The sequence below is a fragment of the Schistocerca americana genome, chromosome 3 (genome assembly GCF_021461395.2).
Source record: "Schistocerca americana isolate TAMUIC-IGC-003095 chromosome 3, iqSchAmer2.1, whole genome shotgun sequence".
Classification (NCBI taxonomy): domain Eukaryota; kingdom Metazoa; phylum Arthropoda; class Insecta; order Orthoptera; family Acrididae; genus Schistocerca; species Schistocerca americana.
Window position 1 is genome coordinate 597,714,657 of NC_060121.1, and position 17,298 is coordinate 597,731,954.

The following is a 17,298-nucleotide window of genomic DNA, read 5'->3' on the forward strand; positions in this document are numbered from 1 at the left end:
ACCCCGTCATATGCCTTTTCTAGATCTATAAAGCATAGATACAATTCCCTGTTCCATTCATAACACTTCTCCATTATTTGCCGTAAGCTAAAAATCTGGTCCTGACAACCTCTAAGAGGCCTAAACCCACACTGATTTTCATCCAATTGGTCCTCAACTAATACTCGCACTTTCCTTTCAACAATACCTTAGAAGTGTACGAAAAATTCTGAAGGCTGCAAAGTGGAAAGTTTACATTCCATGATTACTGCACGGGATTAATGATGACGATCCTGATCGCCGATTGCAATTTTGGAAATGATATCAGCAAATGGTAACTGATGACGAACAATTTGCGGCGAAGGTGGTGGGGAGTGATGAGGCACAATTGAAACTTAATGGAACCGTGAGTCGGCATAGCAGTGTGTACTTGGCACTGTAAAATCCGCATGTTTATGTGGATAACGCGGTCAGTCTACCAGGGGTCATGTGTGGCCTGGACTATCATCTAGGTACTTAGTAGGGCCCTTTCTCTTTGAAGCTACTGTCACTGGAGAAGTGTACCTGGAAATTTTACGCACATCAGTTTTGTCGGGTATACGTGACCTTTATGAAAAGGTCTTCTACCAACTGGATGGAGCACCACCACATTACCACCTAGCCGTACGAGCTTTCCTGGATGGCAATTTTCAGGGGCATTGGTTTGGACGATGAGGGCCCATTGAGTTCCCACCAGGGTCGCCAGAGCTAAACACCTATCGAATTTTCCTTGTGGGGAACTGCGATGTCTATCCGACGTAAGCCACACACGCTAGAGGAACTTCGCCAGCTGATTAAAGCGACATGTGTAGCGATCTCCACTAACAAACACTGACGTAGTTGCGGCGACCGCTCGTCCTTCTGTTATGTGTATAGCCGCCAACGGTGAACATTTTGAGCATTTAAAGAAACCATGTGCTAAACTGAAAGTTGTGATCAATTGTTAAATGTAAAATAAACGCATAAGTAATACTTTTCGTTCCTTAAAGTGTGTGTACGTTTTTCTGGCGGACTCTGTATAACGATACAGTTTTGTTATTTTTAGATTATCAGACAGTTCACGTCGCGTTTTTTATGTAAATAAATAATTACTTACAGTCTTCTGTGATATGCGTTTCCTCACATTGGTCTTCAGGTCGCGCTACCATTTTATTTCCGAAACCTAAGCACAAATTTGTATTTCGAACTTTTTCAATCTCTTTACCATATTTCTCCTTCTCTTTTGTGATGAACTATTATTCCTTTGGCTCTAGATATAGCTATTTGTTCGAAAACTGTGCTCTTAACAACGTAAATATTATGTGTTTCCTCCTCTTTGATTTGTTTACCTACATGTTGTCAACCTAACAAAATAGGTTCTACTATTTATGTTTATATCTGTGTGTGTGTGCGTGAGTGTGTGTGTTTATGAGAGAGACAGAGGGGGGGGGGGAGTGAGAGAATGAGCTGAAGGGTATGTTCTCTCTTTATAATAATAATAATAATAATTATTATTATTATTATTAGTGTTTGTATGTGGGGGGTGGGTCTTTTTTGTAGCGTGTGGCTATCGGGCGTTGGGGGGAGGGAAGGGTTGGTGGTTTGAGTTGTAGAGTGTTGGATATGAATGTAATAGCTATTAGAGAGTGGTTGAAAGCTTTGGTGACTGCTGATTTGACTTTTGGTTTCAGTGTTCTGTGGATGTGTTCGTGGATAAGTAAGTGAGATGGTGTTGGGTGCTATTATTATTATATTGAGATGTATTATTACTAACATATTACTCCTCTTTGGGAGTCTTATTCCCTTATTTTATCTATTAGTGTAAACAATGAATTATTTGACATGTGTACTTTACCATTCAACAGGGTTTTCCTTTCTGCTTTGGTTTTCTGTATGCGGTAATTTTCTTGCAGGGTTGGAGGTGTTTTTTATTGTTGAATCTAATTATTATCATGTCTTCTTCTCTATTGGTTGATTTGCGGTTATGTTCTCTCATGTGTTCTGCAAATGCGGAGTGGTTTATCCTAAACTTCTAAGCTCTCATTTGTTCTTTGTTGATCCACAACAGATTAAGGAAATGCACACATTAATGCAGTTCATAACAGAACAAAATTGTGTTTTGCAAATGTTGAGTGTTTTATCTTAAGCATCTAAGCTCTCATTTGTTCTTTGTATCTGACATCAAACGTTCTGTCTGTTTGTACTATACATCTGCCTGCCAAAGAAGGCAAGGGGAACACAGTAGTGCTGATAGACAAAGAACAATACATTGAAAAACCACAAGAATTCACCTCACAAAAAACATCAAAATTAAAATCAGATGCAACAAACAGATTCCAGACAAAAGTAAAAAATACTCTGAAAGATACAGACATCATTCTGAATAAAGTGGAGAAAAAGAAGTTGACACAGATTATTCTCACTGCACGTGTCCTCTGAAACCAACTAAAGATCCACAACCGAATCTTCCTGTGAGACCAATACTGTATTCATAAAATCCCCCATTTACAAGCTTGCAGGATACATATTAAAATTACTGTCTGAAAATTTCAAAGTACAAGAAGACGCACCCATTAAAAACACTACACAGCTAATACAACACGTAAAAGATATAAAAATCTAAGAAACAGCTACGTTCCTCTCATTTGATATAGAAAGATGCATTCTAACATACCAGTACCAGAAACAATAGAAAGCATAGATAAGAACCTGAAAATGTGTGTGTGTGTGATACAATTTTGTTACTTTTAGATTATCAAACAGTTCACATTGCGGCTTTTTATGTAAATAAGTAATTACTTCACTCCCTGAAGAACAGATTAAGGAAATGCACACATTAATGCAGTTCATAACAGAACAAAATTGCTTCCAATTCAATAATGACTTTCATTTACAAGAAGATGGATTACCAATGGGGTATCCAGTTTCAGGAGCCTTAGCAAAGATTTTTGTAAATCAAATTTAACAGATCGTTTTCACAAAAATAGTAGCAAAAGAACCCAACATAATGCATTGGTTCAGGTATATGGCTTACATCTCTTGCTTAATAGGTGAACCATAAACAAAAATTGAAAAACTACATACTGACATCAGCAACGTACGTGAAAATATAAAATTTGCAGTTGAAACAGAACAGAATAACTTTATGGATAAAACAATCAAAAACCAAATAACAAGCATATGTTTGAAATTTACCATAAATCGACACCAAAGGACATTATCATTCCACCACGAGCAATGCACACTCACAAAAGCTACCAGCACTTCGACACGTGCTCCATAGAATCAACACAGTGCCACTCACCAAAGAAAACTACCAGAAAGAACTGGAAATAATAATGCAGAAAGCAAAAAACAATGGGTACAATAGTAACATACTCACAAATCTAAACAACAAAATTAAAGGTAAAATAAAAGTGGAAAGCACCAAACCACAGACAACAACACAACAGAACCAAACACAAACACCCAGTACCATAACAACTACACAGAACAATCAGAAAAGTATGAAAGAAAACACAAGATGGTACACAGTGACGTACAAACACAAACTCATATCTAAAATCACGAACATCTTCAAAAGACAGGGAAGAAATACGCCATATACAACAGACAATTCTATACAAAAGTGGACCCCAAAACTGATAAAGAACAAACACGTTTACGAGAAAGCAGGTATGTATCAAAGAACAAGACATGAAAATAATTAGGATCAACAATAAAAAGCACCTCCTACCCTGCAAGAAAATTACCACATACAGAAAACGGAAGCAGAAAGGCAAACCCTGTTCAATGATCAAGTACACATGCCAAACAATTCATTGTGTACACTAATAGATAAAATAATGGAATAACACTCCCAAAGAAGATTAATATAATAATAATAATAATATCTCCCAATATAATAATAACACATTTTCACTCACTTATCCATGAACCCCTCCACAGAACACTGAAACTAAAAGCCATATCAGCAGTCACCAAAGCTTTCATCCACTCTCTAATAGGTATTACACTCATATTCAACACTCTACAACTCCGAATAGAAGTTGGTTTTGAACATATACTTCATTAGTTTGGTAACAAGTAGGTAAAGAAACCAAAGAGGAGAAAACACATAATGAAGTTACAATATTTACATTGTTAAAACACAATGTCCGAACAAGTAGCTATATTTAGTGCCAAAAGAATAATAGTACACCACAAAAAGAAGGAGAAACTGGTAGTGCGACCTCCAAAGCAGATGAGAGGAAACGCAGATCACAGCAAACTGTAAGTAATTACTTATTTACATAAAAAACCGTAACGTGAACTGTTTGATAATCTAAAAATAACAAAATTGTACCGTTATAGACCCCAGTGAAGATGCCTTAGGGCAAGAAAAAGGTGAATGCGTCTGGGAAAAATAAATCAGTTACAGCAAGGAAAGGTTTTTTATTTACGAACCAAGTATTGAAGATGAAGAGATAGAAAAAAATATATGAGGATATTCAGAGGGTAATGCAATACGTAAAGGGAGATGAAAATGTGATAGTCATGGGATACTGGAATGAGATTGTAGGGGAAAGAGTAGAAGAAAAGGTTACAGGAGAATATTGGCTTAGGACGAGAAATGAGAGAAGAGAAAGTCTAATTGAGTACTGTATTAAATTTCAGCTAGTAATAGCGAGTACTCTGTTCAAGAACCGCAAGAGGAGGAGATACATTTGGAAAAAGCCAGGTGACGCGGCAAGATTTCACTTGGATTACGTCATTGTCAGGCAGTGATTCCGAAATCAGATAATGGATTGTAAGGCGTACTCAGGAGCAGAAATAGACTCAGATCACAATGTAGTAGTGACGAAAAGTAGTCTGAAGTTTAAGAGATTAGTCAGGAAGAATCAGTATGCAAGGAAGTGGGATTCGGTAGCGTTAAGGACTGACGATGTGCGCTTGAAGTTCTCTAAGGCTATAGATAAAGCAATAAGGAACAGCTCAGTAGGCGGTACAATTGAAGAGGAATAGACACCTGTAGAAAGGGCAGTCATAGAAGTTGGAAAGGAATACATAGATGCAGAGAGGATAAATGCGAAGAGACCACTGGTTACAGAAGAAATACTTCGGTTGATCGATGAAAGAAGAAAGTACACAAATACTTAGGGGAATTCAGTACTACAGAAATACAAGTCGCTAAAGAATGAAATAAATAGGTAGTACAGGGAAGCTAAGATAAATGGCTGCACGAAAAATGTGAAGAAATCGAAAAAGAAGTGATTGTCGGAAGGACTGACTCAGTTTATAGGAAAGTCAAAACAACCTTCGATGAAATTAAAACCAAGGGTGGTAAAATTAGGAGTGCAATGGGAATTCCACTGTTAAATTCAGAGGAGAGCCGATAGGTGGAAAGTATACATTGTAGGCCTCTATGAAGGGGAAGATTTGTCTGAAGTGACAGAGGAAGAAACAGGAGTCGATTTGGAAGAGATAGGGGATCCAGTATTAGAACCAGAATTTAACAGATCTTTGGAGGAATTAAGATCAAATAAGGCAGAAGGGATAGATAACATTCCATCAGAATTTCTAAAATCACTGGGGAAGTAGTGTCAAAACGACTATTCATGTTGGTATGTAGAATGTATCAGTCTGGCTATATACCACCTGACTTTCGGAATAATATCATCCACACAATTCCGAAGACTGCAAGAGCTGACAAGTGCGAGAGTTATCGCACAATCAGCTTAACAGTACATGCATCCAAAGTGCTTACAAGAATAATATACAGAAGGATGGAAAAGAAAAGTGGGATCGTGTTAGATGACGGTCAGTTTGCCTTTAGGAAAGGTGAAGGCACTAGAGAGACAATTCTGACGTTGCGGTTGATAATAGAAGTGAGACTACAGAAAAATCAAGACACGTTCATAGGATTTGTCTACCTGGAAAAAGCGTTCCACAGTGTAAAATAGTGCAAGATGTTCGAAATTCTGAGAAACATAGGGGTAAGCTATAGGGAGAGTTGGGTGGTATACAATATGTACGAGAGCCCAGAGGGAATAATAAGAGTGGATGACGAAGAACGAAGTGCTTGGATTAAAATGGGTGTAAGACAGGGATGTAGTCTTTCACCCCTCCTGTTCATTCTGTACATCGAAGAAGCAATGATGGAACTAAAAGGAAGGTTTTGGAGTGGAATTAAAATTAAGGTGAAAGGGTATCAATGATACGATTCCCTGACGACGTTGCTACACTGAATGGAAGTGTAGAAGAATTACATGATCTTCCGAATGGAATGAGCAGTAGAGGACGAAAACTGTAGAGGAAGACAGGGTTGGAATACATTCAGCAAATAACTGAGGACATAGATTGCAAGTGTTACTTTGAGATGAAGAGAGGCTGTGACAGGGGAGGGGTGGGATTCATGTTGGGTCACATCAGATTGGTAGATTGATCAGTAGACTGAGGAGAAAAAAAAAACTTTGTGTTCTTTCAAATTTGTCATGATTTTTTGTTTGCTTCTCCAACAGTGTTCTGACCTGGCTTGCGTTTGCATCAATTCCGCCTCCCCGTTCAATGTACTTTGTATAATTCTCTGAATTGTCATCGATACAATTTGTCGGATTTTGGCCACATTTGGTCTACGTTTAAATAGTTTGTTTGGAAGGGACCTCAAGCGGTTTTTTTGTAAACAAAAATATTTTGCATTTATTTTTTGTGGGTATAGATGTCACGGTATACAGTCTCACTACAACGACATTGAGGTCACTTAACTCGGTATCTGTCGTGATTAAAATCTGATCAAAAATATCTGTACACCTCATCATGAAACCTATTGGTGGTATGTGTACACATTTTGCCTTTATGAAGTCTCTGCACTTTCAATGAAGTGTCTGAATGACTGTGGAAAAATTACTGTTCACTCCTCCATAAGAGCCGAAACCAGAGAAGGTAGTGATGTGGAACGTTGGGGTATTCACTTTCTTGCTCATTTAGCGTTCTCTTAAGCACTTTGAGCTTGGCACTCCAAATCGCGTATGGGGTTTATATACTTTTTGGAACGCTGAGGTTGTCAGAGATGTGATACAGAGAGTGAAATGGAATGGATAATGTTGAAAAGAGCTTACGAGCTGAAAATAAATAAATGTTAAATAAAGTTGATGTACTGTAGTCAAATTAAATGAGCTGATGCTGGGGAAATTAGACTAGGAAATGATACGCTAAAAGTGGCACATGATTTTTGCTATTTGGGAAGCAAAAAAACTGATAATACGCAGAAATAAAGAAGATAAAAAATGTAGAATGTAGAAGTTTTTCTGAAAGAGAGATTTGTTAAATTTTAATACAAATGTAATAGTAACTCTGGGCACCATTACTTCATAGAACTAAAACTGAAGATACCAGGAAAAAAACTAACGTATTTATTGTGATTATCGTGTTTTGTTTACAGGGCGCTCAACTGCGCGGCCATCAACGCCCGTACAAAGTCCCAAATTTGACACAGTCCAATTTTTACACAATCCATTCTAGCCAGTGTCACGAATGATGATGATGAAATGATGAGAACAACGCAAACACCCAGTTCCCTGGCACAGAAAATTCCCAACCCGCCCGGGAATCGATCCCGGGACCCCGTGATACAGGGGCACCTACGCTAGCCACTAGACCACGAGCTGCGAACATATTTGATATGAATAAATAGATAGCGACATATGGGGCCAAAAGGAAAGAACACGTAAAAAGAAACCGAGACAGTAGCACTCCAGACTGACGACTGTGCTACAAACCAAAACAAGGAAGAAGTAAGCTCGGTCGCGCAGAGAAAAGATGGGCACAGCAAAATACGATGGGACTTGAAAAACTAAGTAACACGTTATTATGGTTGGCCAGTTAGCTTTCCATTGAATCCTGCACTACACTTCAAAATGATATAGATACATGATACTACTTTTAAACATAATCATCAAGTCTCTGTAGACAACAATCGCAGCGATCTACCACTCCTACAATTTCTCGATGACAGAAATCCGCTACTTGGTTATGGGGTCATTCGAAAACGCCATGTGATCGTCCTCCCCCTGGGAAAATCTGTGACTCTTGCGAATCAGTTCCTCGACTGCCTGGACACTGTCGTCCGTGATCGATGCCGATTACCTTCCTTCCCGATCAGCATGACCCAGGTCCGTGCGGCCTGGACGAATTGTTGGCACCATTTCACTACGCCTGGACACGACACCGTATTTGGTCCACATACCGCCAGAATTTCGCGGTGAATCTGTGTACAGTTTAGACGTTTTGCCCACAAGAATCGTACTGTCACGTGTACTTCAACCTACTGGTCGTAGGTTGTGTTCCAAAAATGAACAGCATAGAGACAGAAGTGATTACACTTTCTGCAGGACCTGACCATCATTTTGTAGGACAATGCTCAAGCACATCCAGTGCAAGCTGTTACTGATTTGCTTGACTGATGGGGCTGGTAGGTGCTATACCACCTACTGCACTCCCCTGGCTTAAGTCCTCGTGATTTCGACTCGATTTCTAAACTGAAGGAAATACTTCACGACATTCGCTTCAGAACTGCTACAAATTCGTCGGGCAATAGACCGCGCCGCTCGAACTGTCAACACAGCTGGGACTGCTAAGAGTATCCTACGACTTCCACATCGCTGACAACGGGTTATACAATGCTGGTGACTGCTTTGAAGGTCAGTAAAACTTTGAAATACATCACTATTTTGTACGAGCTGTAAATAAATAGTTGCCACTATTACAGTTCCAACCCTCGTATATATAATATAAATTTTAATCAAAATTCCCATAAACCAGTGTCAGTATCAAACTAAGACCTTACATGATTAAGTGATAAACCCACAAGCTGCTCATTTTCACCTGTCACCCAAAAGCAACGTGTTAGGAAACAACTTGAGACCATTTCTCCACGGTTTAGCCAAGCATTCTCATAGAGTCTAAAATGTTGGAATTTGTGAGGCTGTCATCGTCAATACTGCGGAATGTCATTCGGACCACTTCATACCAGTTGTTTTTTTGGTATTCTTGATTTTTTCTTGATCTAAGTTGTGTTAGGTGGCAAAAATTATACTGTCACGGATCTTAACGAAGGGTTAGCGTTTTGTGCCCTGAAACTGTTCGCAAACAACACAACTTTTCGATTTTCACGATATTTTGCCTATCAAAATCCTTTAACCAGTTGGAAAACACTTCTGATGTCATCCATGCTTTCTTGTTCACAGTCTAGTAAACGACTTACACATGGAAAAAGATGGCGGTGTCTTAGATTTTCCAGTCATAAGTGACGTTAGCTTTTCTGTGTCGGTCATGATCCTTGCTTAAGTTGCTCCCGTGGAATTTTTCGATTCGCAAAGTCCAAATTTTGTCTGGAAGACATTTGTAAAAACGTCCAAGTCCGTCTGCGTTAAAAACACCATCTGGTTTGTAATCTTGAAGGCTCCTCCGCAATTCTAACTTCAACTCATCACAGATTTAGTTATATATACTGGCACTTTTCCTTCTCACTTTACGGAAAACAATTTCGTGTCTTGTGAAATTTTCTAAACACCCACTACTCTCAAAAAAAACGTATCGTGTCTCAACGCTGCTGCAAAATAATGTGATTTTTCTTCCAAAATAAGTGAAACAATGTCCACGTTATTGTCCATCTGTTGTCCGAACCACTACATTAAACACTCTTCTAAATCTGGAAACTCATCCTTTCTCTATCGTTTTCGATCTGTCCCTTCATCTGTGGTAATCACGCGATCTTCAGTCTTGATTATTGTCGACAGTCTGCTTGCCAGAATCGCAAACTCTGGAGCTATGTCTTTTTTTTCTTTACTACTGCTTTGTCAGTTAACTTTTGCTTTTCAGCGATTGTCAAACGTTTCCGCTTACAGCCCATGACTCGATTCTGAAACATAAAAATTTGTAAGTGATATACAAATCAATAACTGCACGTTTATTGGCGAAAATACTGCAGTTTAGATAGAATAACTTTTCATATTTTATATGTATGTGACCAGAGGTTTGCAACATTTAAGGCACTTGAACCAACTTGCAAAATACCATTCTCTGTGCATGATGTCTGGGTGCGGTACTTAATAGGAAGTTTATCATGTATCATAAGTGGTAACGGTAGTTTGGTATCACTTTGGGATACACTCGATGCTATGTACACTTCTAACGGCATCTCTCCGTTAAAGTCGATGGAGTGCGCTACTTTTACTTGGTTGTGCTTGTCTCCAAGATTATTGGGTTCACAAGACTTCCACACTTCCTTCAAACATTGGATATCTAAATGAACTGCCAAATATACCGCTTAAGCATTCATCATTGAGCGGGGACCAAACAGAATATGTGTGCATCTAGACGCACCTAGCACCTAAAAATGTAGACGTAGTCGTTGCGATTATCATGTAGAAATTTTAATGTGCACTTCAGAGCTTAGAAAATGCCTTATTTTAGAATAAAATGCTTGACATGTAACTTATTCTAGGGTAGGTCTACGTTTTGAAACAGATATAAACATGTGAAATAAATGTGCGTACATGAAGTACAACTTACAATAACAGGGGAAAGGCGGGTGGTGTGGGCCCGCGGGTAGTCGGGGTCATTTGATATTTCTAGGGTTTGCTGTTAGACATCGAACGCAGGCAGTGATTGGAATAAAATGCAGATATAACTCTGCAATTTGCTACAACCTGAGTGACGTCGTTGTTGAGTTTGTGTCACAAATAAATTGATATGTTTTTTAATTTTTGTAGTTTCTTGTAACGACATCTTGTTCATTTAAAATACTAAACTCTTCCCGAACAGACCATGAAGGCCTAACAGTACCGTCCAGCACCGTTCCATCCTCAGCCCACAGGCATCACTGGATGTGGATATGGAGGGGCATGTGCTCAGCACATCGCTCTCCCGGCCGTATGTAAGTTTCCGAGACCGTTCTTCATTTGAAAAAGCTGTATTTTGTTTTATGGTTCATACTACCAGACACTTTCATTCAAATACCGAATTATAACTCTTAGAATAAAGTTTCTTGTTCTGTGTCGTTTTGGTTAGAAACCTTTTTTTAACGTTTACAAAAAAAGTTCAATTGAAGTTTTTACACAATTGTACCTCATTTCAAAGCAACAACAAAGGTTTATACCAGTTTTGTCATAAGTGGTTTATACTAGCGACCGTTTCCCTATAGTTAACATAGGTGATGCATGTAGAACCCCGTAACATAGGCTTCCTGAAGAATGTACGAGGTGCGACAATAAAGTGATGAGACTGATTTTCATTGCAAGATGTGGCAACCCTGCAGGCTTGCGTAGGCCCAATATCATTGACCTTGGTCTATGAGCTGCTTCTATTCCAAGCAGCACATCGATGCAACTGCTCAGTCGTGAGTTGTGTTGTAATAAGTTAATATGTATTTGAGTCTCTCGCCATGGAAATGGAACTACATAATATTGCGCAACGGTATGCCATTTCTTTTTGCGTTAAATTGGGTGAAAACTCGACGACAACTTACGGTAAGCTTCAGAAGGCTTTTGGAGGCTATGTTAAGAGCTCAAGTTTTTCGTCGGCATAAAATGTTTAGTGAAGGAGAATGAATGTTGAAGATGAAGACTGCAGTGGACGACCATCAACCTCTTTGATTCCAAGGGAATTGTTCATAAAGAGTGGGTGCCTCCTTGACAAACAGTTAACCAATTTTAGAAAGACTTCGTAAAGGAGTTCTTCATGCCCGTGCCAACAGTGCTGATAATTGGATTCTGCATCACAATAATGCGCCAACCTATACTGCTCTGTCAGTACAGCAATTTTTAACCTCAAAACAAATTTCAGTACTACCACAGCCAGATATCGCTCCGTGCGACTTTTTTCTATTTCCAAGAGTAAAAACGGCGGTTAAGGGACACCATTTTCAAACAACGCAAGATGTCCAGAAAGCTGTGACGAGGGTCTTGGAGGATATTACAGAAGATGAGTTCCAAACATGTTACCATCAATGGCAGAAGCGCTGGAAAAAGTGTGTGCAGTCAGAAGGGAACTACTTTGAGGGAGACAACACAAGACTTGACTAAAAGGGTAAGCAACATTTTTTTTCACACCAGACTCATTATTTTATTGTCGCACCTCGTACGTTTCTTATCCCTGACGTACCCCTCTTCCTTGTGGTTAAGATTAAGAACAGCAAGTAAGTCATCTGCTGCAATGATAGCGTAGATGATCAATAAATGTAATACCATGGTTGAAGGATTTTGAGTGTTTTTCCTTTTCTTTTAAAATTTAAATTTTTTCTTTGTTTCCTTAATATTTAATTTTACCATTTACCGAAAATCCTTAAACTAATCACAAATCTTGAAGTGAATGTTAACTAAAGTTGTATACAATTTTCTGCAAATATGTAAAACTAGAACCAGCGTTACATTGGAAGTGGTGGGAGCCGAAATTGTAAGCAATAATTAAAAAAATAAACTCGAAATATCGGCGGTTGTCGAAGACGTCACTCGGTTGCCTTGCTGTAAGTTATTAGGCATTTGTGTATGCAAAGTGAAATGATCGTGTGGCATTGATGACCTTTAAGCCCCACCCCGGAAAGTTCGGCCGCCGAGTTGCAAATCTTATTTCGGGGGACGCCGCATTGACCGACTTAAGCGTCGGTTACGATGAAATGTTGATGAGGGCAAGACAACACTCAGTCCACGAGCGAAGAAAATCTACAAAGCAGCCAGGAATCGAACCCAGGCCCGCTGCTTGGTAGGCAAACATGTCACCACTCAGCTAAGCCGGTGGACTTTGTGCTAACAGACTATCAGTTGATTTCCGCAGACTCAAAGCTTTATTTGGTGGTATTCACCGATTCGGTCTGCCTGGACAGTCTGTGGAAACACCACCCTTGGTTTAGCCTGTCATTCTTTCTTTCTCTCCCCCTCTTTTTTTTTTTTTTTTTTTTTTAAAGTCATCAATCTTCTGGTACAGCCTGACACAAATTCCTCTCCTGTGCCAATCTTCTCAAATGAGAGCAGCAATCGCAACCTACGTCCTCAATTATTTGCTGCATATATCCCAATCTGTGTCTTGCTCTACAGTTTGTACCCTCTACAGCACCCTCTAGTACCAGGGAAATTATTCCCTGATGTCTTAAAAGATGTCCTGTCAATCCTTCCCTTCTTCTTCTCAGTGTTTTCCATGTGTTTCTTTGATTGCCGATTCTGTGGAGTATCTCCTCATTCCTTACCTTATCAGTACACCTAGTTTTCAACATTTTTCTGTAGCACCACATCTCAAATCCTTCGATTCTCTTCTGTTCCAGTTTTTCCACAGTCCATGTCTCGCTATCGTACAATGCTGTGCTCCATACGTACATTCTCAGAAATTTATTGCTCAAATTAAGACCTATGTTTGATACTAGCAGACTTCTCTCTGCCAGGAATGCATTTTTTGCCCCTGCCAGTCTGCTTTTTATGTCCTTGCTCTGTCCTTCAGGTGTTATTTTTCAGCCTGGGTAGTGATTCTTGACAGTAGTATTCGAAATTGCTAACCGATATTTATTGTAGGACTCAATTATTCTCTCTCCTCTATCGTTCCTACTACCAAGCTCATTTTCTCCCGCAACTCTTACTTCAACTTCCTTCCTTAAAACTGTGACTATCAGATTTTAATCTCCGTTTTAGTCTTGCGAAAATCTACCGGTTACGTTCGACAATGGGCAGCGCTTCGCATTCGGGACAGTGAATACAGTTTCTCGGGTGACTGGCTCGTGCCCTGCGGAGCCCACGTTCTGCACTACCTGACGGAGCAATGCGGGAAGGGCTGGCTAAACGCTGTCATTTCTCCCGGGAGCGCCGGTAAACGGAAGGCTATTAATCACTCGCGCCGCGGGACTCGCCTCTAACCCGTTACCGGCTGCGTGGGGGCCCCTGGAGAACCGGAGGCTGACACCTGTCTGCCGACGCCGCGCCGATCGCACCCCGGTCGCCGTTCGCGTCTTCTCTTCACGGGCCGCCGGGCTCGTCCCCGGAGGCCGCGCCGCGGGGCTGTGACTCAGCGCTCTGGCCTTTGTCCGGCCCGCAGCAGCGCCGGGCTCGAGAGCCTGGGAGCCGGGGGGCGTTCCACTCGACGCCGCCGGGGCGGGACCGGCCCGCGACGTGCCGCCACACAAAATGTTCAGGAACGAACCCTTTCAGCTTTTTTTCGCCTCTTAGTTATTTCCCCTCGAAGCGATCGTCTGCCAGATAAGGCGACAATGCTGCGTCAACAAATATCTGCCACTTCGGTGGTTTCGGTTATAAGGCTGTCTCTGGATGGGGTTCTCTCTCGGGAGTAGTTGCGCACAGCTGGTGTGATCGCAGCGAGAGACTGGGTTTGCTGGCTGACAGCTGCAGAAATCACTTCGGAATTCTCAGTCCTGAGAACGAAACGGAAGTCTGTTGAATGCTGGAACCCGTCGAAATCATCAGAAAATTCATCTGCGAACACAGTTAGAACGCTATTTTTATAGACATCATCTCTTTCCATTTCATATGGCGCTGAAGATACCACTTTGTTGTGGGCATCTCGGAAGACTCGTTTGATCCAGCTCTCCACATTGCTCGTTTATGCAAGCCTCTTCAACTGTGCCTAACTACTGGAACCAACATTCATTTGCAGCAGCTTACTGTAGTCTCTCCATGGTCTCTCTTTACACACACATAGCCCTCTAGTATCAAATTTACTTTTCCATGATGTTATTTCTATTAACGCGGAAACCCAAGACTTTTCTGCGATGTATCAGCTACATGTCGAGGGGACTCAGCAGTTGTACAGTCCTGTCCTTTTCTACGTAAGGAAACTGACTAGTAATATTTTCAGTCACGAGTTCACCATAGCGGCAAAATTATAAATCCATTGACACTAATTACGGGCCGATTAAGCGAATATTAAACAAGTCGAAAAATTTAATAGGCAAATATCGGTAATAATATGAATTTTCTGCGATATTTTTGACCCACTTTTATGCCGGAACATCTAGCGAATTAATTTTAATATCAGTCGAAAAAGCAATTCCAAAAATTTGCTGTGCATACACGCCAGCATGAAAGAAGACAGTTCTTTCTTGGAAGTCCCACTCCTGGCATCAGCACAGAATGGACAGGTAATCTCCAACGAGTCTTCTCCCATATCTCGGATCAAAAGCTGTCGGAACAATTAGAGCTGCCCCTCCCCTCCCCACCCTTTCCATCAGAATGCTTTTACAAGAATTTTAGATGCATATCGCCCGGAAATATGGTATAGAAACAACCAACCTTCCTGGACACGTTTTGACAGCCACATACCTTCTTTTCAACGATGGCTACTACTGGTAGGCGGAAGGATTATCCATGGGGAACCCAGTTTCACCAGTTATAGGCAACAAGTAGATGGAACATTTCGAGGAGGATGACCTGGAACCAGCCCAACGGAAACACACTTGCTGCTTTCGGAATGCCGACGACTCCCTCGTCATCTGTCCACACGGAAGAAACAAGCTGAATGATTTCCTCATATATTTCAATTCTATACATCACAACACCAGTTTTACCATGGAAATAGAACATGTGAAGAGCTTCCTTTTCTGAATATCCTAGTAAAAAGAAGAGTGGACAGTACGTTGGGCCACAGCCTATACCGTAATAAGACACACGCCGATCTACATTTGCTTGTGGACAACTGCCACCACCCAGCTCAAAGGAGTGGCGTGTTCCAAACACTGTTACATAGTACTCGCTACCTCTCTGACAATGAGAGCCTCGACCAAGAACTTGAACATCTGAGGACAGTGTGCCGGAAAAGCGGCTGCATGCAGTGGCAAATTCGGAGAACCTTACGTCGTACACCGACTGTACAACCAGCAGCAACAAAAGAGGAAAATCAGGAGTACACGGCGATTATATTTATTCCATTTTGTGGCACAATATCCGGAAAGATTAGACGAATTATTCGGAAACATCGAGTGAAGACTATGTTCGCACTGCTTGGTAAGGTCAAAAACGTCCTTGTAATATGGAAAATCGGGTTCTATCAAATCCCCTGCCAATGTGAAATGACATATATAGATCAAATCGTTGGGCACTAACATCTAACAGGACAGTTTAAATTGCTGCGAGTGAATCGGTGGGCAATGAAATTCATATTCTTACTTGTCACAGATACTTCTCGGATAAAAATAATGTAAAAAGTCCTCCTGCAAACCAGTGGCACTACCGGTTGGTAAATTTCTTCCGCCAAGGACATGGGTGAGCTGCTGCCCACGCGAGAGAGGCCCACATCGAACGCTAAATGAAAGGCAATAGCAATTCCTGCGGTGACGATATTTCACTTGACGTCAAAATGACGTCACGTTTGCGGGAAGTAGAGTGAGACGTGTGTCGCCCATTTAACAACGGCAAGGGGTGTAACTACACTAATCTCGATATATCTAGCTACATACTTTACTCTATTCTACTTTCACTACATACCTGTGTTGCGAACACACTGTTTGTCTCACAAAGTAAGACGAAAGTAAAAAGAAAGACGAAGTAAATATTCCAGAATTCGAATCAAGAACAGCTGCCAACATGAGTAACGTAGAAGTAAATATCCTCGGACTAGTGAAGCAACTTAAATCACTTAAAAGCAAGTCTTCTGGTCCAGATTGTATACCAACTAGGTTCCTTTCAGAGTATGCTAATGCATTAGCTCCATACTTGTTGTTGTGGTCTTCAGTCCTGAAACTGGTTTGATGCAGCTCTCCATGCAACTCTATCCTGTGCAAGCTTCTTCATCTCCCTGTACCTACTGCAACCTACATGCTTCTGAATCTGTTTAGTGTATTCATCTCTTGGTCTCCCTCTACGATTTTTACTCTCCACGCTGCCCTCCAATACTAAATTGGTGATCCCTTGATGCCTCAGAACATGTCCTACCAACCGATACCTTCTTCTACTTAAGTTTTGCCACAAACTTCTCTTCTCCCCAATCCTATTCAATACCTCCTCATTACTTATATGATCTACCCATCTAATCTACAGCATTCTTCTGTAGCACCACATTTCGAAAGCTTCTATTCTCTTCTTGTCCAAACTAGTTATCAACCATGTTTCACTTCCATACATGGCTACGCTCCATACAAATACTTTCAGAAACGACTTCCTGACACTTAAATCACTAGTCGATGTTAACAAATTTCTCTTCTTCAGAAACGCTTTCCTTGCCATTGCCAGTCTACATTTGATATCCTCTGTACTTCGACCATCATCAGTTATTTTGCTCCCCAAATAGCAACTCTCCTTTACTACTTTAAGTGCTCATTTCCTAATCTAA